General features: G+C 41.6%; 1 protein-coding gene across 1 annotated transcript in view; it reads left to right on the forward strand.

The window, feature by feature from the left end:
* The window catches only part of ARSB (arylsulfatase B), a 169,508-nt gene that overhangs the window by 33,496 nt on the left and 110,055 nt on the right, over positions 1-25,957 (forward strand). The gene's annotated exons all lie outside the window — the stretch shown is intronic.

Genomic DNA, 25,957 nt, shown 5'->3' on the forward strand with positions numbered 1-25,957 from the left:
GTGTGTGTGTAGGCATGTGCATACAGATACTTGTATGTGTGAGTGTGTGTGTAGGCATGTGCATACGTATACTTGTATGTGTGAGTGTGTGTGTAGGCATGTGCATACGTATACTTATATGTGTGAGTGTGTATGTAGGCATGTGCATACAGATACTTGTATGTGTGAGCGTGTGTGTAGGCATGTGCATACAGATACCTGTATGTGTGAGCGTGTGTGTAGGCATGTGCATACAGATACTTGTATGTGTGAGTGTGTATGTAGGCATGTGCATACGTATACTTATATGTGTGAGTGTGTGTGTAGGCATGTGCATACAGACACTTGTATGTGTGAGTGTGTGTGTAGGCATGTGCATACAGATACTTGTATGTGTGAGTGTGTATGTAGGCATGTGCATACGTATACTTATATGTGTGAGTGTGTGTGTAGGCATGTGCATACGTATACTTATATGTGTGAGTGTGTGTGTAGGCATGTGCATACATATACTTGTATGTGTGAGTGTGTATGTAGGCATGTGCATACAGATACTTATATGTGTGAGTGTGTGTGTAGGCATGTGCATACAGACACTTGTATGTGTGAGTGTGTGTGTAGGCATGTGCATACAGATACTTGTATGTGTGAGTGTGTATGTAGGCATGTGCATACGTATACTTATATGTGTGAGTGTGTGTGTAGGCATGTGCATACGTATACTTATATGTGTGAGTGTGTGTGTAGGCATGTGCATACAGATACTTGTATGTGTGAGTGTGTGTGTAGGCATGTGCATACAGATACTTGTATGTGTGAGTGTGTATGTAGGCATGTGCATACATATACTTATATGTGTGAGTGTGTATGTAGGCATGTGCATACAGATACTTGTATGTGTGAGCGTGTGTGTAGGCATGTGCATACAGATACTTATATGTGTGAGTGTGTGTGTAGGCATGTGCATACATATACTTATATGTGTGAGTGTGTATGTAGGCATGTGCATACAGATACTTGTATGTGTGAGTGTGTGTGTAGGCATGTGCATACAGATACTTGTATGTGTGAGCGTGTGTGTAGGCATGTGCATACAGATACTTGTATGTGTGAGTGTGTATGTAGGCATGTGCATACGTATACTTATATGTGTGAGCGTGTGTGTAGGCATGTGCATACAGATACTTGTATGTGTGAGTGTGTGTGTAGGCATGTGCATACGTATACTTGTATGTGTGAGCGTGTGTGTAGGCATGTGCATACAGATACTTGTATGTGTGAGCGTGTGTGTAGGCATGTGCATACAGATACTTGTATGTGTGAGTGTGTGTGTAGGCATGTGCATACGTATACTTATATGTGTGAGCGTGTGTGTAGGCATGTGCATACAGATACTTGTATGTGTGAGCGTGTGTGTAGGCATGTGCATACAGATACTTGTATGTGTGAGTGTGTATGTAGGCATGTGCATACGTATACTTATATGTGTGAGCGTGTGTGTAGGCATGTGCATACAGATACTTGTATGTGTGAGTGTGTGTGTAGGCATGTGCATACGTATACTTATATGTGTGAGCGTGTGTGTAGGCATGTGCATACAGATACTTATATGTGTGAGCGTGTGTGTAGGCATGTGCATACAGATACTTGTATGTGTGAGCGTGTGTGTAGGCATGTGCATACAGATACTTGTATGTGTGAGTGTGTGTGTAGGCATGTGCATACAGATACTTATATGTGTGAGCGTGTGTGTAGGCATGTGCATACAGATACTTGTATGTGTGAGCGTGTGTGTAGGCATGTGCATACAGATACTTGTATGTGTGAGCGTGTGTGTAGGCATGTGCATACAGATACTTGTATGTGTGAGCGTGTATGTAGGCATGTGCATACGTATACTTGTATGTGTGAGCGTGTATGTAGGCATGTGCATACGTATACTTGTATGTGTGAGCGTGTATGTAGGCATGTGCATACGTATACTTGTATGTGTGAGCGTGTATGTAGGCATGTGCATACAGATACTTGTATGTGTGAGCGTGTGTGTAGGCATGTGCATACAGATACTTGTATGTGTGAGTGTGTGTGTAGGCATGTGCATACAGATACTTATATGTGTGAGTGTGTGTGTAGGCATGTGCATACAGATACTTATATGTGTGAGTGTGTGTGTAGGCATGTGCATACAGATACTTATATGTGTGAGTGTGTGTGTAGGCATGTGCATACAGATACTTATATGTATGTATACACATACATATACTTTGAAGTTTGCTTGGACTCCCACATTGTGTCTCTTCCTTCTAAGGTCATTTGCATCTTTGTTTTCGTTTATCTTTCAAAAAGGAGGCTTTTTCAAATCCCTAGACATCCTTGGCTAAAACCTAAGAATTTTATTAGAAATTCCAAGGGTGAGGTCAGGGCTTGTCAGCTGGTGAGTTTTACTGTAAAGTGACTGTGTATGGGATGGGAGGTGGCATGTTAAGGAATTAATCTGGGTATTCTACTCATAGTTTATTTTTCTTCAGAGTTGTTCTGTTTTCCTTTTAATTAGTCATAGTTATTGAATCTAGCATTTATTGAGTGCTTACTATGTGTAGGACATAGTTCTAAGCACTTTCCAAGAATTAGCGCAGTTAATCCTCACAGTAATTCTCTGGGGACTACTATGAGCCCATCTTGCAGATGTGAGAACGGAAGCACAGAGGCTAAGTACCTTGCCGAGCGTCACACAGCCAGACGGAGCCGGGCCTCCACCTTTCAGGCCCTGCTGGTCTCCTGCCTCTGAGATGATGATCTGGATGTTCTCGTTAGACCTCATGATATAGCAGAGCTCTCCCCGTGGTGTGCTGCAATACCATCTACTGAGGAGCCTGCGCAGGGCCGGGGGTGGCGTCCACCCTGAGCAGCCTGTTCCGTTGCTTGAGTGCTTTACAAATACTGTCATTTTCTAAGTATGCCGTCTGCGAGAAGGGTTGAATATAAGATAACATTTGTGTTCCCCCCCGAAACTTACCCTTCAGAAAAGAAAGAGGCATCTTATACTTACCTTACAAGATCTCATCTTCTGAGAGTGTTTCTCAGTTTCCTTTGCCTTGAACAGCCCTGGTAAAGCACTTTGATCAGTGCTGGTATTGAATGCTTGTAGAGGTCACTGAAAAGAATCAATAAAACGGGAGGCCAAGACATTTAATACTGATTTAGTAATTCTTCCTGGGAAATGACCACACACTTGCAAGAATTGTAAGTTTATAAAACTTATAACTTTGTTGTGGAGATCATAGTTACACAATTTAAGGATAAATGGTTTCCTGAAATGAGAGCGTATGTGGATTAATGTGTCATATATAGACTGAAAGGTGCTCAGACAGCAGGGAAGATGGTAGCTCCGGAAAACTGTTAAGTATCTCGGAGTGGCTCCTGTGACAACAGATAATGATGTCCGGTATGCATGGGAAGAAGTGGAATAAAATTTTTTCATGCTATGTGAGAGTGCAAAGAAAAGCAGTATTTTGACGTCGATAGAGCTCTTTTGTAAACATTGATAACATATTATTAATGCAAGTTGCCACAATAACTTTTGGAGCTTCTCAGTGAGAAGATGGGGATTACTTTATTCAAGGGTCGTCTTGTATTCCGACACTATGACAGATTAATAGATGTATTAGTTTCGCACCATCTTGGCTTTATTGGGCTAAATCCAACTTTGTCGTGTGTATGTATTTTGATTATACCGCTGAATTCAGTTTGCTAGGGTTTTATTTAGGATTTTTGCATCGTTTCAGAAGTACACGTGGGGTTGGTGGTTTCTTTTCTCTCTGTCAGGCTTTGCTGTCTTCATTGTGCTCACTTCAGACAACAGTTTCGATGGTTTCCCACCTTTTTCTGTGCTGTGGAATAGTTTACAGGTTGTTTGAAAGATCTCTCTGGTTAAGCCGGTCCCTGGAACTGTTTTCAGAGGCTTTTTTTTATTATCTCCATAGTTTAAATTTTTTGCTGAATTATATCTAGGTGTGGGTCTTTAAAATACTTTAAAACTAATTTTGCCTAAACTATAGTAAGCCATTTGATCTGCATGCTAAGATTATTTTTCACTCCAGGAAATTTCCCTCGTTCATATTTTAGCTTATTGCTTTTGTTCTGCTTGATTTGTTTCTCAAGAATATCTTTAATTAGTTGGTTGAATCACTGACAGCTTTTCTCTCATTCTCAGGTTTTTGTTTTTTTTCTCAGTCTTCTGGAGCATCACCTGTTAGACATTTTTGCAATATTAATTCTGCTCTTTAATATCTCCAACATAGATTATTATTGATTGTGTTTTTACTTCCTCTGCAAGCCTTTCTTTGCGTCAATCAGTTCCTTTTTCTTCTAGGCATGTTAGTAATAATAATGACTACTGTTTATTAAGTATTTGCTGAATGCCCAGGCCCTGTTCTAGAGCTTTTCCTATACTTCCTCGTTATTGGTCATGTTGTAAGCATTAAAAGCTCAAAGTAACTTTGTGAAATAGTTTCCTTTATCCTCATTTTGTAAGTGAAGAAATCAAAACTTAAAGAGGTTAAGTGAAGGTTAAGGTTAAGTGGCCCAAGGCCACTGCTATGGTCTGAATGTTTGTGTCCACCCAAAATTCACATGTTGGAATCCTCATCCCCACTGTGATGGTGTTAGAAGGTGGGGCATTTGTGGGGTGATTCGGTCATGAGGGTGGAGCCCTCATGAATGAGATTAGTGCTTTTATAAAAGAGACCCCAGGGAGACCCTAGCCCTTCCTCCGTGTGAGGACACAGAGAGAAGTCGCCAGCTATGAACCAGGAAGAGGGTCCTCACCAAAAGGCGACCATGCTGGGGCCTTGATCTTGGATTTCCCAGCCTCCAGGACTGTGAGAAATAAAATTCTGTTGTTCGTAAGGCACCCAGTCTCTGGTATTTTGTTATAGCAGCTTGAATGGAGTTAGAGAGCCAAGCATCTAACAAACAGAAGAGCCAGAATTCAAACCCAGACCTTGAGGTCAATACCTGTTAACCACATTCAGTTGTGCTTTTGCATCTCCTCTTCTTCTCCTTTTACCTCACCCCATTGTCCCTTCTCTCTGCTTTTGGCTTTCTACACTTCTGTTCATAGAACCCATGCTTTTCCTGAATCTTTCTGAATAGAACTTTTCTCAAATCTTCATTTCCATGGTGAATCGTTACCCGGTATAGACTCTTCCTCTGAGTCTAAGCAGTGAAGGCTCTGTGGTCTCCTGGCTTCTGGTCACTGTTCCCTGGTAATTCCTTCTCAGATCTGCAGCTTGGGGTCACACTGATGCCCGTAGCTCCCTCAGTTCCCAGTGACCTGTAGGCACCGAGCCTCCTCCAGTCTTTGAACCTGATGGACCTGCTTGACATTTTCTCCTCTTGGCTGCCTGGTTGGTTGATGTGCTGAAATAACCCCAGCTTGCACAGCTACCAGACTTCCCATCTCCATCCCTCAGGGCTTTACTTTTGGGGGTATTTTCCAAGATACAGTGTGCCCCAGTGTCAGACTCTTTTCTTCTCCTGCCCGTTTTTTCCTGGGAGTTGTGATCTCTAACCGTGTAGAGGAAATTGAGGAGGTCATACTTGTCTGGCCATGTCAAAAATGGTCACTGCCCCTCCAAGGCTGCCTTCCTGCCTCCTTTCAGATGGGAGGGCTGGCTGTGTGTCATGAGGCAAACAGGGCAGGCCAGCCCTTGTTTCCTAGCTCAGCTTCTTCAGCCTTACAGCCTATGGAAATTCCTCCAAGGTTCTGGCGTTCTAGGTTGTGTCGGTCTTGTTTTTCTCCTGGTGATGAGTTTTCATCTTATTCTGCGTCTTTGTTGTTTTAGCAGGTTGTTGGTTAAGAGAAGCAGCACTAGCAGCTTTAATGAGGAAGATACCATCTTAGCCTGGGTTCCTCTCACCACGGCTGATCTTTGTAGTTGCTAAACTCCAGGAATCCTCACAGGAACCTGACCCTGAGTAAAATTAGAGCCAGCTCTGGAGCTACTAGATCATGAATTAAAACTAGGAAAACTGATGCTGAAACCTTGAAGAGAAAACAGCAATTGATCTCAACATCTTTATGTAGCTGTTGTGTTTATATCAACTCTTATCAGAACAACCAATTTCACTGCCATCTACATCAGAGTTTGACTCTAAGGAGAAACCTAAAAAGTCTTCCTCTGGAGACTTATTCTATGTTTATTGAAAGTTTCATTGGCTGGAGTATAATTTAATAATGTGCTAGAATAATGTGATAAAAACCCAAGGACACAGGACCTGGATCTGGCTGGTTGGAGAGTGGTGATGTGTTTTTCCCAGTTTCTTGCTTCACTTGGCGCTGCTCTTCTTTATAGACGTAAAAATGCCAGGCGCCTCCAAACAAGAGTTGAATCCGTTAGTATAGGAAACCCTAAAATAAAGTAGCTTCTGGGACTCACGCTTATCTTGAACGAAAGGGAGAGGCAAAGGCATTTTTTTTTCAGGTTTAGGTGTTTGGGGAAGCTGCTTTTTTAAAATCTCCCTTTATAATCTGAGGGAGATCCATGAGGCTTCTCCTTCCTTGTCATCATCCTCTGAGCACTTGAGGTGCTTATTCTCAGTGGACCACCTGTGGACCATCCACAGCAGTGGAGCGCTTGTTAAAAAATGCAATTTCTGAGGTGATGGCTGCACAACACTGTGAATGTACTGAACGTCACTGAATTGGACACTTAAAAATGGTTGATTTTGTGTTATGTGAATTTCATCTCAATTTTTAAAATGCACTTTCTCAGACTCTATTACAGACTTACTGAATCAGGAACCCTGGGGTCTGGGCCCAGGAATCTCCATTTTTAGCAATAATCCAGGTGATTCTTTTGTGTGTAGAAATTTGAGAACCTCTGATCTAAGGTAACTTACTCAAACCTTAGGGAATTTACCTAACAAGGAATGTATATATGTTATTATATATATATATATATATATACACACACACACATACATATATATAATATATTAATATAATATAAAAAGTATAAAAAATATATAAAATAATATATATAAATATATTATTTTATATATATGATTATTCAAGTAGTTTGTGTATACATCATACATACATACAGGAATATACATACATATATGCATATACATATATATATATATAGTTGCTAGAAACCAGCTGGGTTTGCAGTTCAATCTCTCCTAGGTGTTTTCATTTCAGGAAAATGCACCCACTTCTAGAAATAGACTCTTGAAAAAAACTAAGAAAAATTTGTATTTATTCTGCTCTCCATGCCCTTACTGCATATAAATTATGACCTCGATAGATTAATGCCACTTTTTTATGATACGGGATTATTAGTGCTGTTAACAAATATTGCTTGTCTCATTAGAAACATAATGTTCTGTTCTTTTACAAAGATGACCTTTCTAATCCCTCTCGGATAGGATATGATCAGGGTTCAAGTCACAGCTTTCCTTCCAATTAATCAGTAGACTCTAGCCTCAGTTTCAGTATCTATTACGTGCAGGTTGGCTGATCATTCATTCATTCACTCAGTCTGTTACTCCAGATAGAAAGATAAATAAGACATAGATCCAGCCCTTAGGAAACTGACAGTCTAGTGAGGCAGACAAGCAGTTGTATTATTATGATTCAGAGGAAGAATATTCAGATGCAGCCCAGGATGCTGCATGCACGTATGGGAACACCTCCCAGGGCCAGGGGTCTGGTGAAGCTTCCTGAGATTTAAATTTTTTTTTTTTTTTTGAGGAAGATCAGCTCTGAGCTAGCATCTGCTGTAATCCTCCTCTTTTTGCTGAGGAAGACTGGCCCTGAGCTAACATCTGTGCCCATCTTCCTCTATTTTATATGTGGGACGCCTGCCACAGCACGACTTGATAAGCAGTGCGTAGGTCCACACCCAGGATCTGAACTGGTGAACCCCAGCCTGCTGAAGCGGAATGTGCAAACTTAACCGCTGCGCCTCTGGGCCAGCCCTCTGAGGTCTACAGGTTGGGAATGAATTGGCCAGATACACAGTGCGCAGGTGGGGAGGAGACTGGGCAGCTTTCTCAGCTGTGTGAGCAGTTCTGTAGGAGGTTCATGGGCCTGGAGCCTGGAATGCAAGGTGGGGATGGTGAGATGTGAGGGTGGAGGGCATGACCTAAGAGCCAGCTCAGAAGGGGCCTGTGTACGTGCTGGAGGGAATCTCAAAGGTACTCTGAAGGCCGTGGGAGGAGTTGCAAAGCTTTAAGCAGGGTCACATTTTCATTTCAGGTTTGATGTGGAGGATGATTGGAGGCAAGCAGACCTTTTAAGAGGCTGTGACAGTAAAGAGCGGTAGGAAGATAAGGAGGGGCTGAATAAAGGCAGAGAGAAAATTGATGGAGATGAAAGGAGAGATTTAAGAAATACCTAAGAGAGCTTGGACCAGTTGGTGTCAAAGAGTTCTTGTTACTCGGGAAGTTGATGGTTCTGTAATTCTGTGTTTTCAGTACTTTTGTCAGTGCTGGTGACAGCCTTGGGTGGAGCCATCTCTTCTCTTGGCAATGGGGTGCATTTGCAGAGAGCTGGAAAGAGTGCCACCCTTGGCCGGAGAGCCCAGATGGCAGTGGATCCGCAGTCCAGCTGGGGTGGGGGTGAGGGTCTGCAACGGTGTTTAGAAATGTGCAGAAATGGGTTTGGTTGTCGCAGTGACTTGAGAGTGAAGTCACCGTTGAAGGACAGGCACCTGCAGTGCTCAGGTTGGCCCGCACAATGGATAAATGTCCTGACGGAGAACCCTGACCAGATCCCGTGTGGTGGTACATTTCTACTTGAACAGAGTAATTTATTACAGAGCCTAAGCTTTTAACATTTATGACCTGAGCGTTCACAAAATTATATGTAATTTAATATCTTAAACAGAGCAATAAAGAATCTTAACTAATTCTCCAAAATCTCAGACTCTCCTTTCTCCCTTATATATTGAATTCCCTTAAAAACTGGTGTGGCAAATGGAGAAATTTTTCACAATTGAAATGTCCTTATGCGACTGACAGATGTGTAACTATTACAGAAGTTCTTTGCCAGGAACAAAGGAATCTAACTTCTAGTAAACCATTCTCCCTGGGTTCTTCAAACACTTATATGCATTTCTGACAAAGCTAAGGAAAGCCTGTTAAGTGAGTAAGTCATATAGTGTGTCCATGCTGTCTTTCTCTTTGCAATTCCCTCTTTATTTAACACATCTACCATAGAGGGAAATAACAAGTGGCTCAAAACTGCGAGACTAGAATGATCTTTCCCCTAGCCAGAAGTCGTTAATCCATTCCACTTCTGTAGACTTTACATGTTAATGTCCATGCTGAAAGTATGCTGGATCACTTTAAAATTTTATTAGTAATAGGTAGTAATATATACAAATTTGTTGATTCTTTTATTGAGAGAAAATAATAACCAGTACATTTTGAAGGCCCCCAGAACAAAGTCTTCTATTTGTATTCTCTGGGACAAACCATTGAATCTACAAACCTAGGGTCTAAGGCAGAAGATGCCCCTCAGTCCATGGTATCAGATCTTCCATGTTTTACTAAATTGCTTATTAATTGCTTATGTTATAATATAATATTGTATTATTGATATTATGAAGTTTTTAGCATGAGAAACATGAAATAATCTTTGTTTTCATACTCCTATGAGAAGTGGCCTTTCTCTTTATAATTGATGGAAGATATGTATTGAACTGAGCGTATTTATTGACTAAATTGCAAAAAGCTTTCCAGTTGGTTTGGGTTTACTTTCTCCTCGTTTTGCATTCCATTTTAAAGGTCACATGAAAGAGGATCCTTTTCTTATATGGTACATTCCTCTCAGAACTCATTGGAGCCAAAACTCCCCATGAAGATGAGAGGAGTGCTAGGTTGATGGCTGCACCAGACGATGAGCCGTGATGAAAAGTAGATGCTATGGAAATAATCATGTGGGAACCAGATCCACAGCAAGGAGAAGGGGCTGGAATAAAGTCGGGTTGTCACAAGCTGTAGATGCAAATAAACAGTAGGCAGCTAGAGGATGAAAGAGAGGACTAAATGGCCTAGGAATTATTAGTTCATGAATTAGCAGAAAGTAGATTTTATTTCAGGTGTTTTTGGTCTGGAATTTTTTTTTTTTTTCCAGAAGGTTAGCCCTGAGCTAACATCTGTGCCAATCCTCTCTATTTTTTTGTACACCACGGCCAGTGAATGGAGTAGGTCTGCATCCAGGATCTGAACCTACAAACCCGGGCTGCCAAAGCAGAATGTGTACAACTTTAACCTCTTGGCCATGGGGCCAGGCCCTGGTCTGGATTTTTTTTTAAATCAATATCATTAATAATAGACATAAGAAACAAATTTAGATTTTTATTTATTTTTTTTTTTGTTGAAGAAGATTAGCCCTGAGCTAACATCTGTGCAAATCTTCCTCCATTGTATACGTGGGTCACCACCACAGCATGGCTGATGAGTGGTGTGGGTCCACACCTGGGATCCGAACCTGCAAACCCAGGCCACCGAAGCTGAGTCCCCTGAAATTAACTGCTACACCATGGGGCTGGCCCCCAAATTTAGATTTTAAAGGAGGGACCAGTACTTCAGTTGAAAAACAAAAGCTGTATATTTTTTTTAATTTAATATTTTTTATTGTGGTAAAATTGGTTTATAACATCATATAAATTTCAGGTGCACATCATTATATTTCAATTTCTGTGTAGATTACATCATGTCTGCCACCCAAAGCCTAATTACACTCTTACTAATTACATCACTGCACACATGTGAGCCTAATCACCCTTTTTGCCCTCCTCCCTCCCCCCTTACCCTCTGGTAACCATCAATCCAATCTCTGTCTCTATGTGTTTGTTTGCTGTTGTTTTTATCTTCTATTTGTGAGTGAGATCTTATGGTATTTGACTTTCTCCTTCTGACTTATTTCACTTAGCATAATACCCTGAGGGTCCATCCAGGTTGTCACAAATGGGCAGCTTTCATCCTTTTTTATGGCTGATTACTATTCCATTGTGTATATATACCACATCTTCTTTATCCATCCTTCCACTGATGGGCACTTAGTTGGTTCCAAGTATACTGTGAATAATGCTGCAGTGAACATAGGGGTGCATATATCTTTACACATTTGTGTTTTCATGTTCTTTGGATAAATACCCAGCAGTGGAATAGCTGGATCATGTGCTAGTTCTATTCTTAATTTTTTGAGGAATCTCCATACTGTTTTCCATAGTGGCTGCACCAGTTTACACTCGCACCAGCAGTGTATGAGAGTTCCCTTCTCTCCACAGCCTCTCCAACACTTATTTCCTGTCTTGTTAATTATAGCCATTCTGACGGGCGTGAAGTGATATCTCATTGTAGTTTTGGTTTGCATTTCAATAATAATTAGTGATGTTGAACATCTTTTCATGTGCCTGTTGGCCATCTGTATATCTTCTTTGGAGAAATGTCTGTTCAGATCTGTTGCCCATTTTTTAATTGGCTTGTTAGTTTTTTTGTTGTTGAGATGTATGAATTCTTTATATGTTTTGGATATTAACCCCTTATCAGATATATGGTTTGCAAATATCTCCTCTCAATTGTTAGGTTGTCTTTTCATTTTCTTGATGGTTTCCTTTGCTGTGCAGAAGATTTTTAGTTTGATGCAGTCCCATTTGTTTATTTTTCTATTGTTTCCCTTGCACAGTCAGACCTGGTACTTGAAAATATGCTGCTAAGACGATGTCGAAGAGCATACTGCCTGTGTTTTCTTCTAGAAGTTTCATGGTTTCAGGTCTTACATTCAAGTCTTTAATCCATTTTGAGTTAATTTTTGCATATGGTGTAAGATAATGGTCTACTTTCATTCTTTTGCACGTGGCTGTCCAGTTTTCCCAGCACCATTTATTGAAGAGACTCCTTTCTCCATTGTATTTTCTTGGCTCCCTCATTGAAAATTAGCTGTCCGTAGATGTGTGGGTTTATTTCTGAGCTCTCGATTCTGTTCCATTGGTCTGTGTGTCTGTTTTTGTACCAGTACCATGCTGTTTTGATTACGATAGCTTTGTAGTATATTTTGAAATCAGGGAGTGTGATACCTCCAGCTTTGTTCTTTTTTCTCAGGATTCCTTTGGCTATTTGGGGTCTTTTGTTGTTTCGTATAAATTTTAGGATTCTTTGTTCTATTTCTCTGAAAAATGTCATTGGAACTTTGATAGGATCTTGCCTGATTGCTCTGGCTAGGAGTTCCAATACTATGTTAAATAAGAGGGGTGAAAGTGGGCATCCTTGTCTGGTTCATGTGGCTGCTATGGACCCTTTGAGCATGAGGGGGCCCAGTACGATTGGGCCTACGTCTAATGGCTCATTCCTATTGCAGTTTTTCTGTTAAGTGAGTAGGCCTCCAGCGTGGCTGGTTGCTAGGCTCAGGGGCTTACAATTGCTGTGGGTTCCTGCAACGATGGCTGTGGCTTTCTGACTTATCTGCAGCCCTCTCTTGGTCATGGAGACTTGCTGTTCTGCAGAGGGCCTGGGAACCAGTGCCGAAGCCCATTGTGGGAGATAGCCCTGCTGTGCTTGGCCTCAAACTGGCTGCCCGTCCTTTGCTTTCAGAAGCATGAGATGCCCCCGCCAGGCCTAAAAACAATAATAAAAATGTATTTGAAAAAATCCCCATCGTTTCTCTTGCTGACTTTGGCAGTTAGGTATGAAGCATCAACAAAACGTTGTATACAGAAATTCTGCCTTCTGGGCTTGTTCCCTTCTTTCAGAACAATCCTTAACCTTGCAGGGCTCTTTTTTCATGTTTTCTTAATGAGAAAATATTTCAGAGATTATTGGCACCACAGGTTTAGTCCTTTCTGGTGGTTTCTCTCTTACCCGTCTGTAATCTCTATGATCTCGTGTCTATTTTTCTTTCACAGTATGGGCCACAGCTAGTCAACCTCCTCTAGGATGACGGTTCCAAGTACAGTAATTGGGTTTTTTATCATTTCCATCTCAGAGCACTTTTTTATTGTGTGGATTTTTAAAAACAATAATGATTGTTTCAAAAAATGTAACAGACATTAAAAATGACATCGACTGCTGTGGAGACCACCAAAAAGAGCAAGCTCTATCTCTGTCCTCAAGGCAGCCTGGAATCTGGTGATGTATGCGGACATACACAGGTGTACGCAAATTAGTCCAAAGTGTAAAAGAAGTGGGGTGAGGGGAGAAGGACGTGCTGTGTCTGGACTGAGAATGCTGGCTTTATGGAGCCGCTTGAAAATTGCCCTGTGGTGTCACATTTGATGTCAGAAGGTCCTTCTCAAGTCCGAAGGTGATAGAGCAGGCTGAATGATGAGATCCGCTGAAAATCCAGTGCCCCAAAGTGGCCTGTGTACGGTGCATACAGTTCAGATCGTGAGTCCTAAAGGGGGTGACATGATTGGTGTCCATGGTGGGTCCTGGTCATCAGGCTGTCACCAGGTAGGGTCACCTGACCAGGTGAGATAATCATTTTTCTTCTTGGTAACAAGAATTAGTCAGTTAGTAAGCATGATAACTCTGTCTTATATTTAAGACAATGTGCTGGTCCTGAGGAGACCCAAAGCTAAATAAGATATGGTCTCTCTCAAGGAACACCCAGTGTAGTGGTAGTGGTCTTTAATTCAGTGTGAGCCATAAAGATCAGATTCCCCCTCAGAGGGCGGCAGCCAAGTGTATGGTTTGCAGAAGTCCTTTCCCGTTTCTGGGGCTCTGACACAAGCCCTCGAAGGACTTGTGTTTATTCCCTGAAAATCACCTAGTGTAAAGAGAAATGCTGCTGATGGCGGTGTGAATGGCCGGGAGGAAGACAAAAAGTATGTTGAGCCACGAGTCCAGCACAGTGTCTAGCACAGAACTCCAGAAATGTTTGCAGGGCGAGGACTGTGCATGCATTCTAGACGCGGCAACACACATGCTCAGGCTGTAATTCAGGGTCAAGTGGGTGGAATAGAAAGATGAAGTTTGCAGGAGAGAGCGTCTGGACAGGAGTCATCAGGGGAGGCTTCATAGAGGAGAGGGGAGACAAATTAAACTGTGCTTGAATGATGAATGAGTTGTGGGTAGGGGAGTGGAAAGAGAGGGCAGGCCACTCTGGGCAAAGAGGGAGGCGCCAGCAGACATGCAGGAAGAGGGAAGCACAGGTACGTTCTGGGCCTGGTGACTAGGCCACTGCAGCCTCAGCATGGGTGTCAAAAGGGACATACAAACCATGGTGTAAACAGGATACATCTTCCTGGAATGTTAATTTTGCTTGAATCTATAGGAGAAAAATTTAAGTAATTTAACTGGTTAATAATTTAAAACATTTTTAAATTAAAACAAATAAGGGCAAGTTTTAGAACAGAATACAGTGAATTTCATGGATTTTTTTTTAAAGTTCAAACTGTCAGGTTTCCATTCTTTTTCTTTTCATCCTTTGATGGAAGAATTAAAAATTCTTTAAAGGAGATCAACTTCATTCATTCACAAAAAAATGCATGTTCCTCTTACTTAGAGCTTGAGGCCACTCGGGAGCTATGGAGCCTCCTAAGAGTCTGTGGGAGATGGGGCAAGCTCCGGGCCACTTGACGAGGATTTTGCTTAGCTGTTAGAGAACCCCAGTGGGAGGCCCAGGCTCTTTGACACTGCATATCCTGGAGGGCAGCTCTGGATGGTGGTTAGTGTGGCTCCCCCTAAGGGAGGTGCCTCTGTTCCACACCATAGTCACGGAGTGTCTCTGTGCTTAGGTCTAGGCCGTGGAGTCTGCACTCTTGCTAAGAATGCGTGGGCCCTGGCCGCCGTGGTCTCCCAGGGTAATGGAATGAAGGGTCTTCAGAGGCACTTCCTAGGTCTTCAATTTCCTTTCCTTTCCTTTCTTGCCTTTCTTTCTGGTCCTAAACCCTAAATTCCTGTCTCAGCTTCTCCAGCCCCTCTGGCTCCCTGCTCTCCCCAGGTCCTGGCCCCCATACTGGTCCTTTGTTTTCAGTGTGTTTGGAGTGTGAATCATTAGGCAACTTAGATCACAGCTTCTATTTTTCCTCGGCAAGGGCAAACCCTTTCAAAGCTGTCTCTGACTTTTCTCAGCTTTGAGAAAAGACCACATGTGGTCTCTCCGAGCTAGAGTGGCATCCGAGGGCCAAGCAGGGGCAGCACTGTTGGCGGAAAGAGCCTCTAGACCTTTGTATACCATTTCGATTTTAATTTCCATGTTTTCTGGCATGTGTCAGATGGACCTTGTTATAATAAGGTTTTCTTTGTGATACCAAACTGCCCAGTGTCATAGATGGCTTTCTCGTGTTATGGTCATCTGCTCATGAGTTAAAGGCTTTGAGAAACGCCAAGAAGAACTCAGTTAATCCAATATTAAGTAATGCACCGGCCTTCACTGTTCGGGGGAGAGAAGAATCCAGCTCTGCTGTCCGATAGGTGGCCACTAGCCACAGGCAGCTGTTGAGCGTTTGAAACGTGGCTAATTTGAATTGAGATGTGCTGTAAGTGTAAAACACTGAATTTCAAAGACTTGGTATGAAAAAAGATTGTAAAATAATCTCTCAATAATTTTTTATATTGATTATGTGTTGAAATGATAATTTTTCGATATATTGGGTTGAATAGAGCCTATTATTAAAATATCTTTTTAACCTTTTCTTTTTATCTTTTGAAGATGTGGCCACTAGAAAATTTTACATTACATCTGTGGCTTGGATTATATTTCTCTTGGACGGTGCTGCTCTAGATTGTAGCTTCATCATTACTTTGTAATGCCTACCTCCTGGGAGCTCCCCGGGGATTGTTTACTGAAGATTTCTCTCTTAATGATCAGGCTAAGAGGCGAGTAGCACGTGGTCGGCTGTGAGGTTCTACAAGGCAAGATTTGTCTGTTGATTGTACTTCTTTGGAGCCGTGAGAGGTGAGGTCATTTTGCTTAGGAGGCTCATCAACTGGCTTCGAAGGCAATTCCAGAAACACTTTTGAGCATTGACAGCATCACTGAAATAAGGGTATTGCCTCCCAGTGACTCCACTGAAAGATGTCGTTCATTTGGTTGCATCAGTCTGGGGTCGGAGTGTTAAAAAAAAAAAAAAGAAAAAGAAAGAAGCAGCCAGTCTCGTTACTTGAAGTCCGTACCTCCAGTAGGTACCACGTAGAAAGGCTCTGTGGAGAGAACCGTGATCACGCCTTTTATTTTATCGATGCAGAATGCACATGATGGAGGCCAAAGGGAGAAAGAAGCCCTTTTCCAACTGCTCTAAAGAAAACCCAAAATATTTAAGTCGTTTGTTATGCTGTGTGAGCACTTCCTCCTCAGTGCCAGGAGAAATATTGTTACAACATGTAACAAATAGGATTAGGGGATCCTGGATCAGCGTATTATTAAATGACCATATTGTGTAACATATTTTCTTTGAAATTTTAATCGTTAATCCTTATATAGGTGGGAGATACTATCAAGATTACTGTATCCATTTTCCTCAGTCTTTTTCTTTTTTAGGATTATAAAATCTTTTTTTGGACAGGTTCACTACTAGTAAAGTATTCCTCCATAAAATAGGAATAATCTTCTCCCAAAAAGAAAGCTATTTTTTTTAAAAAAGATTTTGCTTTTTAGGAGCAGTTCTAGATTCCCAGCAGAATTAAGAGGACAGTACGGAGATTTCTCATACCCTCCCTGTCCCCTACAACAAAGGGTAGTTTTTAAATACCTTAAAAAAAGCAACAGCGCTGTGGTGGAGGATGTTGAGAATGAGGGAGGCTATGGGTGTGTGGGGGAAACAAACATACACACAAAATACCCTTTGTGTAGAGCAGCTTTGTCTTCTAATTCTCTGGGGTAAGATGAGAAATAATTGTCACCTTTTTGTAAATAGGGAAACAATCGCAGGGTGGTTATGTGTTGAAAAGCACAGGTGGCCAGGAACAAAAGGTTTGAAAATTTAGATCTTTTGCTCTCCATTGCAGCAACTACATTCGTAGTATCACCCAGCTACGTGAGTGCTAAAGTGTCTTTTGTTCACAGTAAAACTTGCTGTTCTGAAAAGTGAGGAGGTGTGTTTCCTTTTTAGGTGCCCTTCTTTTTATCCAATTCTACACTGTGCTTTGTTTAATAATGTAGTTATTTATGAAATGTTGAGAAAGTTAAGAGAGGTGAGTTGAATTCTCCATCCTGGTACTTTCCTTTCCTCCCAATAGTGATGAAAAGGATTTCTGCACCCTCTCTGACTTGCTGGAGGCAAAGTTTCTGTGAAGCTCTGAGACCTTCATTATCGAATTCCCATTGCTTTGTCAGCTCATATCCTTGAGGAATTTAATCAGTCTTACTGCTGTGTATGAGTAAAAACCAATGGCATTTATTTTCTCTGCAGGAATTTATTTACATTTTCTTAGATAACTATCCCTTTGTTGATAATATTTTATCAAGTCTTCAAGCGTTAATTGATTTTGGAGCTTCAGCAAGACCACTTGTTAGACTGAATGCAGAAACCGTGTTCCTGGGGATTAGTGCACAGTCTGTGTAACCGGCAACCAGGGAGCCTGCCGAGAATTGTAAATGAGAAAGAAATGATGGGTCATGATAATAAGGCGCTCCAAGTCTGAGGATTCACAAAGGAGCAGACATAAACAGTCTCTTCCTTGGAGACACCCAGCCAGTCAGCTAATATTCTTTCCTTAGTCATTCAGGACTTGAAAAAATGTGTAGAACCCTCAGCGTATATTTGCACGTGCAAAAATAATGGTCAGTGGATCTTTGTCCTTGTCGTATGTATATATACAATGTGTGAAGAGTAAGAAGTAAGAAACACATTTTGGAAAAGAAAAAATGATTTTAAACGTTGGTATTTCAGGACAATACTTTGCTTTTAAAGTTATGCGCTGTTATCTTCAACTCTACTTGAGTCTGTTCCCTGAAGCACCATCTTCTCTTCCCCTTGCTCTCGTTTGCTGTTCTTGGCATCAGGTACACAATACTCGTCCTAGGGGCTTGGTAATGGACCCAGATTTTGTCCTAACTCAAAGAACACACCAGAAATTGATATTTTTAACTTCAAAAGGCTGCCCAAGTCAAATGCCTGATAGAGCAATATAATATGCCCAAAAGGTTCCAGCTTCAGTCGATATAGAATTCCCTGGAAGATCAACTACTTGTCATGTTGGGAACAGGGAAAAGGTGGGAAGCCACGTCTGGGCAAAGCCAGGAATGGACAGCTGAGCTGGCTATAGGACTGGCTCCAGCAGGTTGTTGAAGGGTCTGGTTTATAGCGGCCCAGGAGACATGGCAAGTTTGAGGGCCATCTTGGGGAGACAGTGTAGCACATGGTTAAGAGGGAGCAGGGGCTGTGTAATCAGACAGACCTGAACTCAGACGCTCATTCCACCACTTGGAGCAGGGGCTATGTAATCAGACAGACCTGAGCTCGGATCTTCATTCTACCACTCACTAATTGGGTGACTTTGGGTAAATTACTTTTTTGATCATCATTTTCTTATCTGCAAAAGGGGGATAAATCTTATAACACTATTGTGGGAATTAAATGAGGTAATTCATGTAAAGCACCTGATACCAGCCTGGCCTAAGGTAGGAATTTAATAATTATAGCTATCATTATTATTTTCATCACCATCTGGGCTTTTGCCTCTGCACTGGTTGGTGAGGACACCATAGGAATAACCTCTGGGAAATCTGTTGTTGTAGAAATATTGTATCCATGTTTAGGTTCTGAACGTCTAGGTTGAAGCAGGACCCCATTCGGCCGTGCTACAGGGACAGAGCCAGCACCTGCTAGAAGAGGAGGTTCCTAAGGGCTGGGCAGGCTGTTGGGACCTTGCTTACAGGGAACTGGAGTGCACGTTTGGAAACCAGGCAGAAGCCCACACGTGACACTGCAGTTGGGGTTGGGTGGGAGTGGGGATTACAGGGAGAGCTTCAGACCCCAGTATGGAGCTCTCAGTCTCCAGGGCTGAGCAGAGCTGAAGCTGTATGTTGAAGGCCTCAGAATCAGCAGCTAGTCAGGGCTAGGGCAGGCAGAAGCTGATGACCCGATAGTCAATTTCTATCTTTAAACATTACTGACATTCTGAAAGCCATTGAATGGCAACACTCTGGTTTTAAGCCTTTCCAAGAATGTGAGGTCGGTGTGTCATTCTCCACTTTTCAGATGAAGAGATGGGCTTAAGTGACGGCGATCCACGGTTAAAAGCAAAGCCACAATTGCATCCTGTGGCTCTAGGCTTTCATTTAGGGACCCCACTTATTAAAACATTATCTGTCGTCGACACCTCCGTGCATCACCACAGATCCTTGTAGCCCCATGTCTTGTTCCATCTGCCGCTTTGGTGACCAGTTCAGAGCAGGCTTTGGTCAGCTTCTCACAGGGCAACTACTGCACCTTGCCCTGGGCCCACATGTTCTTTGACACCGAGGAATTCACGTCTGCACAACCCACAGGTGCTGGGAGTTGATGCCTATAGAGCTACCTTACTCGTTGGGAGCCAGTGTATAAAATCCCCCATATGCCCCCAGAGTGAAAGTTCTGAGGTGAATTTTTTAGGATCCTCAAAGGATACCAGTGAGATTGAGCATGAGTCACCTCTTGGCAGTGGCCGGCTTGATAGCACATCTATGCATGACTTCTCCCTTCTTCCCTGTCCACAAGCCCATCCTCTCACTCCTGCTCCCTGCGATCACTTCCAAAATAAACTACCTGCATGCAAGCTGCTGCTTTTGGCTCAGGCAAAGACAGTGTCAAAAAGCGTTTACTCATATCCTCGTGTTTCAGACTGACTCCCATTGTCTTCACCAGTCATAGCATGTTGGAGCTAGAAAGGCTAAGAGCCTCATATTATATGTTAGGAAATTGAGCCCCAAAGAGGTAAGTTTCTTTCTACAGTCACACAGCTTGGTTGAGACAGATTTGGGAGTAGGACCCTGTTCAAGTTTTTTTGACTAATAGTCTTTTCTTTAAAACTGTCACTCATTCTGTTTCTTACTGGCCATGTGCTGTCTCTCAAGCCATTTGGGCTTCCATTACGAAGAGCATTAGTGATGATAAAATTTGGCCAAGAAAGTGCTGATGATACTTGGTTTCTGGATACCCCTTGGTTTCCAAGGGGCAATGGAAAGTTGAATTTAATGAGGTTGAGTTTGCCCAGGTGAGTACCATGAAAAGCGAGAAGGGCAGGTGGTATAAAGAAGAGATTATGAGGAGGGCCATGGAATGTGAGCTGGCTAAGGAGGGAAATTAGGACTTGGTGGAGGGTTAAGATATGGTAAAAAGGTGATGTGATTGAAGGATTGTATGTCCTGAGTGTGGTTGAAGAATTATTGAAGTGAGGTTCTAAAGTGATGCTGTCCAATAGAAATGTAACGCAAACCACAAATGTGAGCCACGTATGTAATTTTAAATAGCTACATTTTAAAAAAACTAAAATGAAACAGGTGAAATTAATTTTAGTAATGTTTTATTCAACCCAATATATCCAAAATATTATCATTCAACAAGTAATCGATATAAAAAGCCATCAATGAGATATTTTACAATCTTTTTTTAAAAAATAATATACTAAGTCTGGTGTGCATTTTATACTTGGAGTACATCTCAATTCAGACTAGCCATGTTTGAAGTGCTCAAGTGCCTAGTGGCTACTGTTTGTTTGTTTTTTCCAACTTTGTTGAGAGATAATTGACATATTACATTGTGTAAGTGTAAGGTATACAAAGTGATGATTTGATATACCATGTATATATTGTGAACTGATTACCCTAATAAGGTTAGTTAACACATCTATTAGCTCATAGAGTTACCTTTTGTGTGTGTGTGGTGAGAACACTTAAGATTTACTCAGTTAGCAATTTTCATGTATGCAATACTGTATTGTTTACTATAGTCATCATGCTGTCCATTAGGTCCCCAGAACTTATTCATCCTATAACTGAAAGTTTGTACCCTTTGATCACCATTGCTTATTTCCTCCCACACCCAAGCCCTTGGCAGCCACCAATCTACTCTCTATTACTATGAGTTCGTTTATTTTTAGATCATACAGTATTTGTCTTTCTCTGACTTATTTCACTTAGCATAATGCCCTCAAGGTTCATCTGTGTTGTTGCAAATGGCAGGATTTCCTTCTTTTTTATGGCTGACTGATATTTCATTATATGTATATATCACATTTTCTTTATTTATTCATCAGTGGACACTTAGGTTGTTTCCATGCCTTGGCTGTTGTAAATAATGCTGCAGTGACCTGAGGAGTGCAGATATCTCTTTGAGATAGTGATTTCATTTCCTTTGGATATATACCCAGAAATGGGATTGCTGGATCGTATGGTAGTTCTACTTTTTAGTTTTTGAGGAGCCTCCATACTGTCTTCCATAGTGGCTGTACCAATTTACATTCCCACCAAGAGTGCACAAAGGTTTTCTTTTCTCCACATCCTTGCCAACACTTGTTATTTCTTGTTTTTTTGGTAATAGCCATTCTAACACGTGTGAGGTGATAGCTCATTGTGATTTTGATTTGCATTTCCTTGATGATTAGGAATGTTGAGCACCTTTTCATGTCCGTGTTGGTCATTTGTATGTCTTTCTTGGAAAAATGTCTATTCAGGTCCTTTGCCCATTTTTAAGCTGGATTGCTTTTTTGCTATTGAGTTATATGAGCTCCCTATGTGTATTTGATATTAACCCCTTATCAGATATATGGTTTGCAGATATTTTCTCCCATTCTGTAAGTTGCCTTTTCATTTTGTTGATGATTTCTTTTGCTGTGCAGAAGCTTTTTAGTTTGATGTAGATCCACTTGTTTATTTTTGCTTTTGTTGCTTATGCTTTTGGTGTCATATCCAGAAAATCATTACCAAGACCAGTGTCAAGGAGCTTTTTCCCTTTGTTTTCTTCTAGGAGTTTTATGGTTTCAGGTCTTACATTTAAGTCTTTAATCCATTTCAAGTTAATTTTTGTGAGTGGTGTAGGATAGGGGTCTAATTTCATTCTTTTCATGTGAATATCTGGTTTTCTAGTGGCTACCATTTTGAACAGCTCAATTCTATAGCAAGGGAGCTGGTAACATGGTTGGTGTTCACTGGAGAGTTTAATGCTTGAAATTGAGATTGTGGAGGGTTTGCAAATATTTTTAACAGCAAAGTCTAGAGTATGAACCTGGGAGTGAGTTGCTGTAGCAAGGTGGAGGATAAGATCATTGAAAGAGAGGCAATCAGGTCATTGAGAGTCCAGGTTTTTGGAACGATCATTTATATCAATATTGAAATCATTGAGGATTATGACAGGAATGGTATTGTAGAGAGTGATAGGATGCTAGGTGTTGAAATCTTCGAGGAACGTGGTGGGTATGATCCACGCATCTATAAACACCTGCAATTAAATAATTTAGTCAGTAGTATAGGCTGATAGCATGAGCTTCAAGTCTATGGCGATTAGAGAGAAGGGTGGGGAAAAGTTAGGAAGTGCAGTAATGAGCAAGGAGGCTGCAGAGGAAGCAGTGTCCTCTGGGCAGAGCTAGACTTCAGTGAGAGCCAAGGTTTGGGATATAAGAACTTTTGCTGATAGTGGTCTGTAAGGAGGAGAAGCAGGAGGAAGGGTTTCAGGAGGTGGGAAGGGTTAGGATTTGGAATCAGATCACCAGACATGCGGAGCTCTATGGAAATGAGAGTCCAGGTGCTGAATGATGATCCTCCCCAACCTGCTGTTGGAGGTGTGGGTCCCTGCTGCTCACCCAGCCTGGTCCCCCACTGAGCTGCCTGCTCAAGTACCCACTCAGGTACTGCCCATGGCCAGCAGAGTGGAGGGCCCTCTGAGACCTAAGTCTAACATGTATCTTTTTCACCCTTCACTTCTATCTTGCCTGCTGTCTGAGACATTCCTTTGATAACTGTGCAGTAATCTTGTTCCAGATAAATGGCTTCATCCAGAGTTCATTTTAAAATAATAATTTATTTTATCTTTTGAACACATAACGCATGAAGTCCAAAATTTTAAAATATACAAAAGTGTTTGAGTGAAAAATAAGTCCATCTGCCTACCACTGTCCTCCAGCCTCCCAGTTTCTTTTCCAAGAGAACACTACTGTCACCAGTTGTAGAATTCATTTGTAATGGTTGCCTCCACTGCCCCTAGTCCCTCCTCCTGCCTGGTGATGGCAGGGATGTGAAGGAGCCTTTTTCCTCTGAAAACGTATTCATGATTTCCACGACAATGGCTGCTCAGCAGGAGTCCAGGCACTAAAAAACACGCGGCTGGATCAGCCAATGCTCCGAATTCAAATGCAGGCTTACGGTTGCCTTACTGGAAAGCTCTTGATTTCTGGCCCCCAACAGCTACACGTAACCCCAGATCTCTGCAATTCTTTTAGGGGTGAGTAAACTCTTCATTTCCTCGTCTGTCCAACAAATATTCTTTCACTGGTTCTTCTGTACAAGGCTCCATGCTAAGCATGCAAAAGTGAATCCAACTTGACCAAACTCTCTTGGGCATTTGGACTGTACATGGACCCTGCCTGAAGTCCCATCCAGGCTAGCTACCAGCAATGGCAGCCTCTCCTTGTTCAGGAACTATCAGTTGTTGAAATGTGCCAATATCTGTGGTGAGTAGACACTGTAAAGAGTAAGGACTGTGTGAAGCCCACAGTGCATCCTGTCCCAACTCCTCTCCAGTCTGGGCTGTCAGAGGCTCATGGGCACATCTAGGGTCACTCTGACTTGCTGTAATTACAACAGGCATTCCCATGAGGGCATATGGAGCGCCATTGTCCCCGCCCCACTTCCATGTCCTTCTCCCAGACTGGAGAATGGGATTCCTAGTTTCCTGTAATGAGGTAGTGCCCATCTATAGGAAATCTCACACTTAAGAAAAATCTTAGAGCTTACCTGACTCTGTTTTTTTTTTTTCCTTCTTCTTCTTCTCCCCAGAGCCCCCTGGTACATAGTTGTATATGCTAGTTGTAGGTCCTTCTAGTTGTGGCATGTAGGATGCCGCCTCAGCATGGCTTGATGAGTGGTGCTAGGTCCGCACCCAGGATCCGAACTGGCGAAACCCTGGGCCACCCAAGCAGAGCGTGCAAACTTAACCACTGGGCTCCGGGGCCGGCTCTATTTGACTGTGTTTTGTTCCTCCTCTACCGCTACTGAACTGTAGCATTTGGTATGGGTCTTGTCATGCAGAAGATAAAGAGTTAAATGGGGTAGCCTTCGTCAGCAGAGGAACGAAACAAACCAAAAAAAGTGCTCCTGGCACTTCACACTTCTGTGAAAACCCAGTTAGCACCCTTTTATGGTTGTAATTTCTGATTACTTTTTGAATTCAGAAAAAAATGTTTTCGCTAATTAGATGATTATTTGGTAGTGACCTTTTGATAAAAAAAATTGCTTTGACTCCAAAAATGTCTAGAAAGAATTACTTAATTTAATAAATCAGTTTTATTCTAACATTTAAAAAAGTCAGACGTTAAGAAAAGATCTTGAAAGATTACAATTTTTGTACTAAACCTTGCAAGAAGTACCATATAGCGTTGAAAGTTCTTGAAGAGTTTATGTGTGTGTGTCTGTGTGCATGTGTATTTGTGCAGATGAAATTGAGATTTTTATTATCCAAAATGTGTAGGACTAATTCATGTAAGATGTTAACAGTAGGGGAAACTGGTTGTGGGTGTATGAGAACTCTCTGTACTATATTTCCAACTTTTCTGTACTCTAAAACTATTCTAAAATAAAAGGTTTTAAAATATATAGATAGGTATATGGAAAGCCCTTAAAAATCAAATTAGAAACATTGTACAATAAACTGAATGGGAACATCCCTGAAAAATTTCCACAAGTGTAATTCCACTTAAAAAAAAAAAAACTTTATAAAAAATGACAATGTGTTGCCTTCTTAAGGCTTTTTACTGCATCTAACAGAAGTATGAGGAGTGGTAGTTTTAGTACCTAATAATACCATCGGAAATCCCTGATGTAAAATATATTAACCATGGAATTGCATGTAGAATTTCATTGCTATATAGAAGATACCTTTCCTAAGAGAATCAATAAATCTAGTGTTTACTAATAAATCTACTCCAGACATGAGTCAAACTTACAGTTAAAAACTGAATTAATTGGGGGGCCGGCCCTGTGGCCGAGTGGTTGAGTTCATGCGCTCCACAGCAGGTGGCCCAGTGTTTCGTTGGTTCGAGTCCTGGGCGCAGAGATGGCACTGCTCATTGGGCCACGCTGGGGCGGCGTCCCGCATGCCACAGCTGGAGGGACCCATAGCGAAGGATATACAACTGTGCACCGGGGGGCTTTGGGGAGAAAAAGGAAAAAATAAAATCTTTAAAAAAAAAAAAACTGAATTAATTGTCTTGAGGGCTGAAAGGGTGTCTCATGATGCTGATGGGCCAACACGAGGAAGTGTGACAGTTTGAGTTGTAACTTTCTCTCCGTCTGTTCTGTGGTAAGTTTCTAAGTAACTAACTGATTTTGGCCAAATTTGATTGAAGAGTATTCAGTTTTCTTTGATTCCTCTTGAACCTGTGATTTAATTTGCCACCTTCAAACACAATTGCACTCAAGAAAGATTTCAAATAGACATGTGTTCTATCATATAAATAAATTTCAATGAAATTGAGTAGCTGGGTGGTACCGATCATGGAAGAAAAGTGATGATAATGGCATAATTTGATTTGAACTTTCTTTATGGTTGATTGCTAGGCATTATTTAGCTTATGTTTTTCTTGACAGTAGAAAATTATCAGAAATATAATTTATATAATCTCTAATTTAGAAGAAACTTTGGCACAATGCATCCCACTACCCTGATATTGTATTAGAGAGAGCCTTTCCACTTGAGTTCCCTCTTTCTAGAACTCTCTTCATCTGCACCTTCACAGGGCTGATGCCGTGTCGTTTTAAGTCTCAGCTCACAAGTCAGCTCTTTGTCTGATGCTGCCCCTCCATGCCCCTCATTGTCTGTCACATCAC

Source organism: Equus asinus, chromosome 9 (assembly GCF_041296235.1).
Source record: "Equus asinus isolate D_3611 breed Donkey chromosome 9, EquAss-T2T_v2, whole genome shotgun sequence".
NCBI lineage: Eukaryota > Metazoa > Chordata > Mammalia > Perissodactyla > Equidae > Equus > Equus asinus.